Source organism: Lolium perenne, chromosome 2, assembly GCF_019359855.2.
Source record: "Lolium perenne isolate Kyuss_39 chromosome 2, Kyuss_2.0, whole genome shotgun sequence".
NCBI lineage: Eukaryota > Viridiplantae > Streptophyta > Magnoliopsida > Poales > Poaceae > Lolium > Lolium perenne.
Window position 1 is genome coordinate 231,646,326 of NC_067245.2, and position 14,114 is coordinate 231,660,439.

Here is a 14,114-nt window from a genome sequence, read left to right on the forward strand (position 1 = left end):
CCAATGAAGGACGTAGTATTTACATATGTGAAGAATGGCCCTCTCGTCGAGCCTGCGCAGAAGGGGATCTACCTCGACAAATGCTAGGTCTGCTAAATTGGTACAAGGGTTACATAAAACATAAAAACGCCAAAGACTATATCTATGCGGAAGTTAGATATGAGCATCACTTCAAACATTACCGGGTACAAATTCCTCTGAGTGAATTGTTCCAGCTGTTCAATCTGCGCGACCTCGACAAATCTATCATCGGTTGCTACGTTACGTAAGTGATTTATTATTTTCTACCCCATCTCGTTCATTGCCTGCACTGTCCTAACTATCTTGTTGTGTACGCTATTATGCAGTAATGAAGAAGCGGGAAATGCGAATAAGGAACATCCATGATGTTGGGTTCATTGACCCACACATCGTTAATTCACATGTGTTAGAACACCACCCCGCCGACGTGGAGGATGACCTGTGGCGGTTTATTAGAAAACAGCAACAGAAAAGTGATATTCTATTTCCTTACCATTTTGGGTGAGTGTTTCTGTCTTGAGCACATTCTCTTTTGTTTACTCCATGCATGGTATGTGGCTAATCGATGAGTTATGCATGATCGTGCATGTATCGTGTCCGCAGGTTCCACTGGATTCTTATGGTAATTAAAGTTCAGACCTCCTCGGTTCTCGTCCACGACTCTCTGAATATGGATCCGGCGCTTTGGGCGACATGAGAAAAATGATGCAAAAGTAATTATTTTCATTCATTTGCGCTCTATATCGATCGGCCTATTTCGTTCATCATTTCCTAATATCAAGTAACTAATTAATAACTCTCTTGTTTATTTAATTTTCTTTGCCTCGTAGGGTTTGGAGACGGTTCGTAGATACCAAGGTCGGTGAATTCAAAAAAGAGCTACATTTTAAAATGGCGGTGCGGACGGTGGGGATACTCAGCCACCGGGGACCAACCTATGTGGATACTATGTTTGTGAGCGGATCCGGAGATACTGCAATGTGCGGGACCTGAGGTGTGAGAACAACATCCTGAGGAATTACCTCCGGAAGACGCGTAGGCCCGCCGCTCGCTGCCGCCCACTTCAAGAGGAACTAGCTGGATGGTTGGCGAGGGAAGTCATCGATCCTAAAGGAGAACACTATTACGATGACGTAGAACTTTATATGCACCAGAATTTGTAACTAACTTGTTCAAAATTGTATATGGTCATCCGATATTGAATATATATTGTATATGGTCATCCGATATTGAATATATATTGTATATTCCTCTTGAATTCTTTTTGGTTCTAATTTCAAATTTGTTTGAAATTGTACATTCATATGCATGTATGTATACAGTACCGTAGAATATGTGAAACTCCTTCAAAATTAAAACCCAAAAGAAATAAAATAATACAAATTAAAAAGAAACCAGATTTAGGGGGAGGGGGGCTAAAACCCTAAACCCTGCGGAGGCCTTTAGTCGCGGTTGGCCTAAATATGTGAAACTCCTTCAGAATTAAAACCCAAAAGAAATAAAATAATACAAATTAAAAAGAAACCAGATTTAGGGGGAGGGGGGCTAAAACCCTAAACCCTGCGGAGGCCTTTAGTCGCGGCTGGCCAGAAGAACCGCGACTAAAGGTCCTCCGCCCTGGCGCTCGCCTGCGGCCCACGTGGACGGGCCTTTAGTCGCGGTTCGTAAGGAACCGCGACTAAAGGGGGGGGCCTTTAGTCGCGCAGCTTTGGTCGCGGTTGCGCCACCGCGACTAATGGCAGTTGCCAACCGCGACCAAAGCCCTTTTTTCCACCAGTGCTTGATAACATATGCGACTTTGTTATGATGATTACTTGAGGATTTTTGTGGTTCTATTACTACAGCTACTACCCACTTGTCAGGCAATACTAGTGTTATCATTATTATGCGTGAACTTGTGAAGTATGACCTCATCAAACATATTGATGTTGATGTTTATTTTGTGTGTACTAGTGTGCATGGTTAAGTTATTTATCATTGGTATGTGCCTTCAGAGTTACAATTGACAAATTTCTACACGAACGCTCAGACTCGAACGTAACATGGATTTTATCTCTCCAAATTATGTATTGTGGATCTATCATGATTTTGAGGGGAAGTTAGAGTTATATTATGTTCCATTTCCAGCTTGTATATTTACTCGTTGTATAAGAGGTTTTCTACATATTTATCACATGTTGTACATGTATATGAACTGTCTTTTCCCGAAAACAAATACAAGTTGCAATTCTCTTAACAACATACATGTTTGAATGCCTCTCCTGCCTCTTGTTAGTTGCTCGGGAAATTGTTATAGTGCAGCTTGTTGAAGTGTCGTTGTTTGTGTAATTTTTTAGGAGCTCCCATCAGAATAAATGCTTAAATCCATTATTTACAATCGTAGAAGTAGTAGACCTTTCTAATCATTGTGTCTATCGCTTTTATGAGGTTATCGTGTTGCTTATTTGTTGGTTGAAGCTACCCTCAGAGTTCATTACAAGTTGACAGACTTGGATTTTGTATACTTGGCTTATCAATGAATTGATGCATTCCTTTGTTTTTGTACAGATAACTGTAATATCATTGAACTTCCGACTTCGTATTATGCTGGTTCCCCCCTCAATTCTCCCCTCATTTTCTAAGTACAATAAGATAATATTATCCCTTTTGATCGAAAAAAGTTCTGCAATCCCTCGCTATTCACTATAAGAAAAATACATGAGAAAAACGTATGCAAAAAAAACTATTTTTTTTAATCTTTAATTACAGAAGTATGTTTTTTATTTTTTTAAATAATACGGCCTCGACTGAGACTTGTCAGCCTGGTCGAAACTAAGGGTGTGTTTGGTTGCCTGGGTCGAAATCGTGCACCACTTGCGCAGCGAGATGGGCGCCCCTGCGCGTTGAGAGCGGGCCGTCGGCCACTTTTAGTCCATCGTTTGGTAGCCTGTGCTGCACCGGCCCGAACAGAGTTGCAAATTGTTTGGATGCCTGGAGACAGTGTTTCTTCTCTGTTCAGCCACCGCACATGTGTTTGGTTGCCATTTTGGGCACCCACACAAGAGCTTTTCCTCACCACATTCAAATATGGTGACCTTATCATCATATAACGGCACACAAACAGCTCAAACACGATCATACTTCACAACAAACACTTATGCACAAAGAACAGAGTACTTGACATGTCCTAATCTAGCGTCAGAGTAGTAAGACGCTTGCCTAAACCTGGTGGAAGACTCCCTAGGTCCAAAAGCAGTGTTAAAACGCCTCCTAGAGGCTAGCACAACAGTGAGATATGCACAAAAGTAGTGTTTATCACCCTCCTAGAGGCCAACACAACTAACAGGGTCAGACATAAATAGAGGGAGCAATGTAGCAGCTGCACCTTACTGGCGAGGATCGGCAAAAGGGCCCTCGCGGTGCCTCTTGCAGCCGAACACGCTGGACACGGACGTCTCCTTCCTGAAGACGGTGACCTTGAAGCCGTCGTCCTGAGGTGTGAAGACGAGCGTGTCGTCGACGTGCAGTATGATCCTGGTGCAGAACTCGCTCCAGGACTTGATGAACTCGACGCGCTGCCCTGTCCACTGCAGCTGCACCTTCCACTCGCAACGGTCGCCCAAGTACAAGCAGACCTTCACAGGGGGCCCATTGTTCTTGAGCTTGTATTTCCTGATGAGGGGCTGCTCCATGTACGGCGGGACGGCGAGGGCACGGAGGTCCTGGCTCTCCACCTGGACGAAGAAGACCGGCAGACGCGGATTGGCAGCGTGCCCCAGGTCAGCAGGACGACCGGTGTGGCGCCTCGGCGCTGTGATCTACTGGTGGGCTTCCATGAACGATGCGTTGGGATCACGCAGGTACACACGGACGACATAGTCGATAGCGTCCAGTATGGGCCCGTCCGAGAAGAATTCCAGGAAGGGCCAGTTCTGCACAAGCACAAGAAGCAATGTGAAGCACAATCACACAATGGCATGCACAAGCTCAATCAAGCAATGACATGGACAAGCACAATTAGGCAATGGCATGGACAATCTAAAGCAGGCAATGCCATGCACAAGCACAATCAGGCAATGCCATGGACAATGAAGAAGTCAAAGACATGCACAAGCACAATCAGGCAAAGGCATGCACAAGCACAATCAGGCAATGCCATGCACAATCAGAAGAAGGCAGTGACATGGACAATCTGAAGCAGGCAAAGGCATGCACAAGCACAATCAGGCAATGGCATGCACAGGCACAATCAGGCAATGCCATGCACAATCAGAAGAAGGCAATAGCATGGACAAACACAAGGAAGCAATGGCATGCTCAATCATAAGCAGGCAATGGCATGCAAAATCTCAATCAGACAATGTCAAGTACAATCATAAGAAGACAATGGCATGCACAATCTCAATCATGGTGCTTGAGCTTGGCATTGCCAGCTGCTTGATAATGGCAATGCCAAGCTCAAGCAATGTCATGGACAATGGCAATGCCAAGCTCAAGCAGTGTCATGGACTTGACATTGTCAAGTCCATGATGGTGCTTGAGCTTGGCATGGCAAGCAGAAGCACATTGCAATCAATCCTATGTACATTCACATGAATAATAGCATCTAGTCGACGTAAACAAGCGACAAGGAGATTGAGTCAAGGTACTTACGATTGGGTGCATCGACAATGCCCCGCTCTGAGGAGGAAGAGGAGCAAATCCCGGTGGAGGAGGAGGCGGCGTAGCCGGTAAGTACATCCTCAGCTCCGGCCTTGGTGCAGGGGTCGGGAAGGAGGGCGCCGATGGTGCTGTCGTCTGGCGCCGAGCACGCGGTCGGGTGAACCCCGGTGGCGGCGGGACGGGAGGCGCGCCATAGGGGGCAGGCGGACGCGGCATTTCCCATGGCATCGCTGGCTGCATCGGGGTGGACGCCAACCCCGGAGGGGGCTCCATACCCCTGCTCGAGCCTGGTGCACCGCCTGCCATTGCGGCGCCCTCGCCGTCGGAAACCCTAGTGGGGACGGGGCAAAAAACCCCATCCCCGACGGATCCACCGGCCGAATCCTGGCGGCTCGAAGAGCGAGGACGGCTGCGCTCCGGGTTGCTAGGGGCCTCGTGCTCGCGAACGGCGATGGTCGATTGATCACCAAAACGCGGCCCGCATCGATCTGCGCCGCCGAATCGCCTCCTCCGGCCTCGTACTCGCGGACGAGGCACATTAACGCCTCGTTGGACCTGGTGGCCGCCGGCCGTACGGCAGGATCCATCGGCGCTGGAGACGATGGCGGAGGCGGCGAGGAGGCCATGGCGGCGGTTGATGTGACAGGGCGATGATGTCTGTGTCAGGAGTGAATGGGGATCGAGAAGAGCGAAGCGGTGAGGGGAAGTGGTGAGCGAGGACCAAGACAACGCGCTATCTCCCGCGCTTCTTCACGCATGCAACCGTTGCACGCGGGCGTGCAAAATGGCACGACAACGGGCCTGACCCCGGAGAAACTGCGATTCGGGCGTTCCTCCAGGGCCAGGGGTGCTTTGAGAACCGGTTGTGTCACAATGCGGACCTCTTACAGACATCCAAACGGGTCGGTTTTTGCCGGGCTGATGCGATTCAAAGGGCTCACAGCCTACCAAACGCGCCCTCGCTATTTCTAATCGACCTGGCCAAGCCTATTAGTCCAAGGTGTTTTCGTGTTGCTGGCCAGGAAAAAGTACTTGTCGATTTTGGTCAAGCTGATAAGTTTGAATCGGCTTCGGCCAAGCCAAGATCGTATTATTTAAAAAAAATCAAAAAACACGTATTATTATAGAATTAAGAAAAATAAAAAAATAAGCTGCAGCAAACACCACTCTACCAGGTAAGGTCGGACAGGCAAGGAATACTATTCTAAACTCTAAAGTGTAACCGTGTATACATTATAGCCACAGAAATCTGCAGCTATTTGGTAATACAGTTGAGTCTGTGCTGGCCAATGTTTTTTACATCTGTGTCGTTTCATTTGGTGGGGTATAAACAAGAACCCAAACTACTGACCAGAAGTCCAGAACAAAAAAAAGATTGTCGATGTCAGATTAAATATTGTCCCATCTCCACAATTCCCAGTTATAGAAAACTATTAGCCACCTGCTTCGGGGATAACGTTAGGGATCGAGCACGTCACTCAGATTGTGCATCAGGGAATGGTTTTATTCCTTAAGAGTTAAGCTATTGATTTGAACAGCAGTTCTTAATACTATAACTCTCTTACGTTCTGAGGCTTCAGCTCCCAGAGTCTGAACCAATTTCGTTTCTACGTAGGAACTTTTGACAGAAAGCTTACTCCTACTCCTTGTCTCCTACCACATTCCGTGCATCGACTGTCCGATAGCAGCGTCGTCAACGTCTTTAATTAGAGGAAAAAACCGTCGTCTAGTCATCAAACATATTGAACCTGGAAAGGGTTCAACGCTACTAATACATATGTATTTATATATTTTGGCCCGCGTGCCTTTTCAGACTTCACTACTGGCCAAATCATCATCATATCTGTCGAGAGATCATAAGGCAATCAAGAGGTCTGAGTCAAGTTATTTAATCTGCAGAGGAATTGACGTAAGACTGATCACGTCATATGGAGCTCAAATTAAGGCGTGTGACCTTTCTGAAAGAACGGGTTTACACCGAGGTTACCAAGTTCATGCTGTGTGGTTTCACAAAGAAGCCTAGGAATAACAGAAAGTGCTTAGAGCACTGAGAAAGAGACTCTTTTTATAGTTTCCCGGGCATTACCATGCAGCGTAGGGATAGTGCATCTTTGTTAAACAACATGTACGTGTAACGTTTTGTGTAGTCACGTTTAGATGATCCGGTAGGAAATATTCCAGGTTCCATACCTTGTATAGTTAGCTTAGGAATCAAGGAATATCTTAGTCATTCAATACCGGATCATCTCTGTAATCTCTGTAATTGTTGAGCAAGTTTTCTGCTCCTATTTAACACGTACGCAGCCTGAGTCCAAGGGCATGCTTCAACCCAATACTTTACATGGTATCAGAGCGACTCCTCCAAATCATCTCCAATGGCTGCCTCCTCAAGCTCCCTCTCTCCCTTCTCTCCCGCTCTTGGACATGGGGTCGCCGAGAAGCTTACAAGGAACAATTTCCTGTTGTGGAAGGCTCAAGTTCTTCCGCCAATCCGAGGAGCCCAGCTGATGGGTTTCCTTGATGGCTCCGAGAAGGAACCGAACAAGATGATGACCGTCACTGAGGACGGCAAGGAGCTGAACGTCCCCAACCCGGACTACACCAGCTGGATGGCGCGCGACCAAGCCGTGCTCGGCTTCCTCTCCAACTCCCTGTCCCCGGAGGTGCTGTGGCAGGTCGCCTCGCATATCAGCGCCGCTCCGATGTGGGCGGCCATCGAGGCAATGTTCGCGGCCCAGTCGAGGTCGCGGATTCTTCAGCTGCGCTTCGCCCTCTCCAACACCAAGAAGGGCAACCGCACGGCCGCAGACTACTTCTCCAAGATGGTGCTGCTTGGTGACGAGATGGCTGCTGCGGGAAAGGTACTAGATGAAGATGAGATGGTGTCTTATATTCTTGCAGGGCTCGATATGGAGTACAACTCCCTGGTGTCGGCTATGGCGGCACGCGTGGAACCGGTGACGCTGGGAGATCTTTACTCCCAGCTACTGACGTACGAGACGCGCCTCCGTCTCCTTCAGGACGAGGACGCAACCGGGTTCCAGCCCTCTGCAAACGCTGCGTCACGTGGAGGGCGCGGCGGTGGTGGCCACGGTCGTGGAGGCCGTGGTGGTGGTGGTGACCGCGGTCGCCCTGGCTACTTCAACCGCGGTGGCCGCAACGGCGGCAACTTCAACAACAACCGCGGCGGCTATCAAGGTCGTCATGGAGGCGGCAACAACAGCGGCAACAAGTCTCCAATCTTGTGCCAACTCTGCAAGAAGCCTGGACATGAGGCGCTCAACTGCTGGAAGCGCTTCGACACCTCCTTCTCGGGCTACGACAACGAGAAAAGCGCCAGCATGGTGACGAACTCGTATGGTGTCGACACCAACTGGTACACCGACACCGGCGCGACGGATCACATCACGGGGGAACTAGAGAAGCTCACCACCCGGGACAAGTATCATGGCCATGATCAAGTGCACACCGCAAGCGGTTCAGGTATGAATATTGACCATGTTGGTAGTGCTTTAATTAACACTCCTACCCGTGAGCTCCATCTAAAAAATGTCCTTCATGTTCCTCAAGCCACCAAAAGTTTAATTGCTGTTTCTAAACTTGCTTCCGACAATGATGCTTTTGTTGAATATCATCCTCATTTTTTCTTTATTAAGGATCGGGCCACGAAGAACATTCTGCTGCAAGGTAGATGCCATCACGGCCTCTACCCCATTCCTCGTGGGTCTTCAATTCGGAAGCAAGCTTTTGGTGCTGTCAAGCCATCTTCGACAAGGTGGCATGATCGCCTAGGGCATCTGTAACATCCCAAGTTTCAACAATAATAAACAAGAAAGAGACATTCCCCAAACCCAAAATTTGCAATTAACAAAAACTTTTCCTATGCATATAGTGCCACATATAGATATATGCATTTGAGTGATATTCTTTTGTGCAATTGCCATGATGAGTGTTAGTATGTTGAAACATTGCTATGTGAACCCTAAGCAAGATCACTAAACCCTAATTTGAGGGGAAATGGAGAAAATGAGAAAAAACTCATTTCTCACTCACATACACAATATGCAATTTAGCAAATCCTCAACCAAGGCCAAGATTGCTTGCTCCCTTGCTTCTAAAATACTTCAATGTGATAAACTAACACAATTGCACCCTTGAACCAAGAATCAAATGCAAAGAAATCAAAATTCTCACATACATATGATAATGGCCACTTGTCACAAAAATATTTTCTTCACCTCTTTACCCCCTGGTTTTCTCAATTCTTGAACTAAACTTGGTCAACCAAAGCCATGTCATCCAAGACCATGTCAAGGTGAGCAACTTTGATGTTGACCATCATGGCTAGAGTTGACTAGGTTGACCAGAATAAAAGTGACAAGAGGGGATGCTGAAATAAAGAGAAGATTATGTCACTTTTGACATTTTGCAAAACAACTCCAAATTGAGTGCCACCACCACCAATACTTCACATTATTTATATAAATGAGATTCACCAAAAAGAATTTCGAAATTCAAATAAAATTCTCTTGCGGCCATTATGTCGAACAGGTGGCAGGCATCATTTCCAAATTGAGACACACACTATTACACACTGGTTTCTTCCCTAAACCCCTTTAATTCTTGATCATTGCACCCTCTTACAACCCCTGCTTCACCCCAGTACCTTGCTTGATCGATTAAAGTGAGAGGAGAGGGAAAGAAAACCTAGTCTAATGCATACCGTGGCCATGCCGGCCACCCTTGGCATCTCCACCTCCAGCCCTCGTTTCAACTCTTGCCCTTGTCCTGGAGCATCTACACAGCACAAGGACACGAATGGTACAAGCCCTGCAACGCCACGGCTCTACTTTGGCCGGAACGCCCGCGTCCAGAACCTTGCCAGCACGCGCCCGTGCACGCGGTGAGCGCGCACTGGCAGCGCCAGGACGTCGCCCACTTGATCGCCACCGTCCTCGCCCTGCATCCCTACCGCGGCGTTGAGCAGCTACTCCCCGCCCTCTACACGCTAGACGAGCGCCCGTGCCTGCCCTGCACCGTCGCCGTCGTCCTCGACCAAATGATGCCGCGCGCCCAGTGACAGACTTTGCAAAAGCTCGAGCAATCCCGTCGCACTTTCTCTGCGCCAGCTAGCCGTTGAGCATCGCCAGGACGACGCCTACACGCTGCAGTCCTCGCCTTGCCCTTTCGACCACCGTAGACGCCGCGCCATGGACGCCCCTTCGCAGCACCCCGCGGCATCCTCCATCCGCTATAAATAGGGGAGCTCTGAGCTCCATTTCTTCACACAACTCGCTCCCCTCCCTTCTCTGAACGAGCTCTGATACGTCCAAAACGTATCTACTTTCCCGAACACTTTTGCTATTGTTTTGCCTCTAATTTGTGTATTTTGGATGCAACTAACACGGACTAACGCTGTTTTCAGCAGAACTGCTCTGGTGTCTCGTTTTTGTGCAGAAATCCAACTTTCGGGAAAAACCTCGGAATTTATGCAGAAAGCCCTATTTTCCCAGGAAACTAACGGAGCCAGAAGGGCAATTGAAGTGGAGGCCCGAGGGCCCCACACCATGGGGAGACGCGGCACAGGGGGCACCGCGCGGCCCTGTGGTGTGGCCCACACGGCCCGCATCCGACGCCCTCTTTCGGACTACTTATTCGCCGACCTAAAAACACCAGGGAGAAGTCGAAGTCGCGTAAACCCTCCGAACGCCGCCACATCGCGAAACTCCGTCGCGGGAGCCAGAAGTCTCCGTTCTGGCACTCCGCCGGGACGGGGAATTGGAGGAGATCATCACCGCCATCACCGCCAACGCCTCTCCATCAACCAGCAATGTTTCCCCCATCCATGTGTGAGTAATTCCCCCGCTGTAGGCCGAAGGGGATGGTAGGGATTGGATGAGATTGGTCATGTAATAGCATAAGATTGTTAGGGCATAGTGCCTAGTGTCCGTTATTGGTACTTTGATGATATTGTTGCAACTTGTTATGCTTAATGCTTGTCACTAGGGCCCGAGTGCCATGATCTCAGATCTGAACATGTTATTGTTTCATGAAGATAATCATTGTTTATGGTCTTATCTATAAGTTGTATACACATGTCGCTGTCCGGAACCGATGGCCCCGAAGTGACAGAAATCGGGACAACCGGAGGGAATGGTAGCGATGTGAGGATCACATGTGTTCACGGAGTGTTAATGCTTTGCTCCGGTACTCTATTAAAAGGAGTACCTTAATATCCAGTAGTTTCCCTTGAGGCCCGGCTGCCACCGGCTGGTAGGACAAAAGATGTTGTGCAAGTTTCTCATTGCGAGCACGCACGACTATATATGGAACACATGCCTATTGATTGCTTTGTACTTGGACACCGTTTTATTATTATCTGCAAATGCCCTGCTATGATTGTTACATGAGTTTCTCTCATCCATGCAACGCCCGTCATCCGTCCCCGTGCCTACAGTATTTTAATCCTGCTGTTTACTATAATCACTACTGCTGTCTCTGTTACTCTGCTGCTGTTATTTCACTATCGCTATCGCTATAAAGCTGTTACTCTTGATAAACTCTTGCGAGCAAGTCTGTTTCCAGTGCAACTGAATTGACAACTCCGTTGTTAAGGCTTCCAAGTGTTCTTTGTCTCCCCTTGTGTCGAATCAATAAATTGGGTTTTACTTCCCTCGAAGACTGTTGCGATCCCCTATACTTGTGGGTCATCAAGACTATTTTTTCTGCGCCGTTGCCGGGGAGCATAGCTTTATTTGGAAGTTCACTTGGATTAATATTGTTCGCTGCAAATTCTCCATCATGGGTAAACCTCGCGATACTAAGATCGCCATATTACCATCCACTACAAGAAAAGGTACAATTCTGAGTACCTCCGCTACACTTGATTCCCCCTCAGTGATTGATAACCATGTGTCACCGCCACATGCTTCGCATGTGGGTACATCTGCTGAATCTGAACACTCTCATAATATGGCTAATGTTTCTGCTGTGCATGATGATAGTGGTTCATTGGGATCCTTTCTAGATGCTACAATTGCTAGGTCTAGATAAATTGAAAATACTTGAAACTCCTAATGCTACTACACCTGTTAGTTCACCTGAACTTGGTTATTTTAGTGATGATCCTGAGGAAGATTATGTGGAGCTTGATGATGATTTTATTGAAAAATGCAATGCTACTACTGATGCAAGAAAAATTAAAAAGTTGCTTGCAGAACATACTGTTAGATATAAACTGTCTCCTGATCCTAAATTTGCCACATCTCCTATAAACATTAGGGATAAAGATTATGATTTTTCTCTTGATCTATCTCATATAGCTATTGTTGAGAAAACACCTTTACGTGGTACTGAAAAAGAAAGTGCTGTTGAACACATGACTGAGTTATCTACTTTGAGTAGCTTGTTTTTACGATGACGTTAACAAGCGTACTTACTTTGTTGCTAAAATATTTCCATTCTCATTGAAGGATGACGCTAAAACTTGGTATAATAATTTGCCACCTAGTTCTATTAAAAGTCCAAAAGAATTGCTTGCTGTTTTCTTTCGGAAATATTTTCCTGCTAGTGCTCAACATGTCGCTTTGCGAGAGAGTTTATAGTTTTGATCAGGGAGATGAAGAGAAATTGCCCGAGGCTTGGGCGAGATTTTGCTCTCTTATTAGAGCTTTGCACGACCATGATTTAGAAAAGCATGAATTACTTGATATATTTTATAGTGGACTAACCATTGATTCTAGGGCATACCTGGATAGTTGTGCTGGTTGTGTTTTCAGAAAAGAACTCCAGACGCTGAAGAATTATTGGCTAAAATAGGCCGGAATTATGATGATTGGAATACGCCTGAACCAACTCCAACGCCAATAGTGAAGAAGAGGGGTTTAATTAAATTGAATGATGAAGATATGAGGGAAGCCAAGAAGTCTCTCAAGGAGAAAGGTATTAAATCTGAAGATGTGAAGAATCTACCTCCTATTGAAGATATATGTGAGATAATTCCCCCTTCGTCCATGATTGAGGTAAACTCCCTTCAACGCTTTACTAGGGAAGATATTCCGTATTCGAAACCTCCTGCACAATGCTTAGATGAGTTTGATAATTATATTGTTAAGCAAGAAAATTTTAATATGAGAGTAGAGAATCATTTAATGGAAAATTCTCAAGCTATTAGTGAATTGCATGATATTGTGGAGAGAACCTCCAATGATGTTAAGATGCTTGTTAAACATTTTCAAATGATTCAAACTCAAATTGATCAACTCACTAAAGTGCAAAATGACTTGTTAGGGAATAATTCTAAAGAGAAACATGCTTATGAAGTAACAACTAGAGCTGGTGTCTCTACCCAGGATCCTCTATATCCTGAAGGGCATCCCAAAAGAGTTGAACAAGATTCTCAACGCATTGAACCTGGTGCTCATTCTAGGAAGAAAAAGAAGAAGAAACATAAAAATGTTGTAGAATCCTCTGAACCTGTTAATGATCCTAATAGTATTTCTATTTCTGATGCTGAAACTGAAAGTGGTAATGAACATGATAATGATAAGAATGATACTCCTGATAAAGAAGAGGTTGAAGAAGAACCTGAAAAGCATGCTAAAAATAAAAAGTACACTAAAGAAGATTTTATTGCTGAGAAACATGGTAATGAAAGAGAACCTTGGGTGCAAAAGCAAATGCCTTTTCCTGCTAAGAAATTAAAATCAAAGGAAGAAGAACACTATAATAAATTTTGCGATTGGATGAAACCTTTATTCTTGCAAATCCCTTTGACTGATGCTATTAAATTGCCACCTTATTCAAAGTATATGAAAGATATTGTTACTAACAAAAGGAAAATCCCCAATGAGGAAATTTCCACTATGCTTGCTAATTACTCTTTCAATGGCAAAGTTCCGAAGAAGTTGGGCGACCCAGGTATACCTACTATTCCTTGTTCTATTAAGAATAATTATGTTAAAACTGCTCTATGTGACTTGGGAGCCGGTGTTAGTGTTATGCCTTTTTCTCTTTATAAGAGACTTTACCTAGATAAGTTGATACCTACTGATATATCTTTGCAAATGGCTGATAAATCTACTGCTATTCCTGTTGGTATATGTGAGAATGTTCCTGTTCAAGTTACTACTAACTGCTTGATATTAACTGATTTTGTTGTGTTGGAAATGCCTGAAGATGATAATATGTCTATTATTCTTGGGAGACCTTTTCTTAACACCGCAGGGGCTGTTATTGATTGCAATAAAGGAAAGGTTACTTTCAATGTTGATGATAGGGAGCATACCGTCTATTTCCCCAAGAAGATTGATAAAGTATGTGGAGTTAATACTATTTCTAATGTGAGAACTATCAAAGTTGGAACTATCGATTGTCCAATATATGAGCCTAAAGAAGAATATCAAACTCTTGTGATTGGATCCATATCAATACAATTCAAGGTAACATGATTG

At 45.8% G+C, this 14,114-nt stretch overlaps 1 non-coding gene across 1 annotated transcript; it reads left to right on the forward strand.

The window, feature by feature from the left end:
• The first annotated feature begins 7,523 nt into the window (after positions 1–7,523).
• Positions 7,524–7,662, forward strand: LOC127337296 (small nucleolar RNA Z247). Its single transcript, XR_007873709.1, has one exon. It is a non-coding gene; the product is annotated as a small nucleolar RNA Z247 (small nucleolar RNA).
• Positions 7,663–14,114: the final 6,452 nt, after the last annotated feature.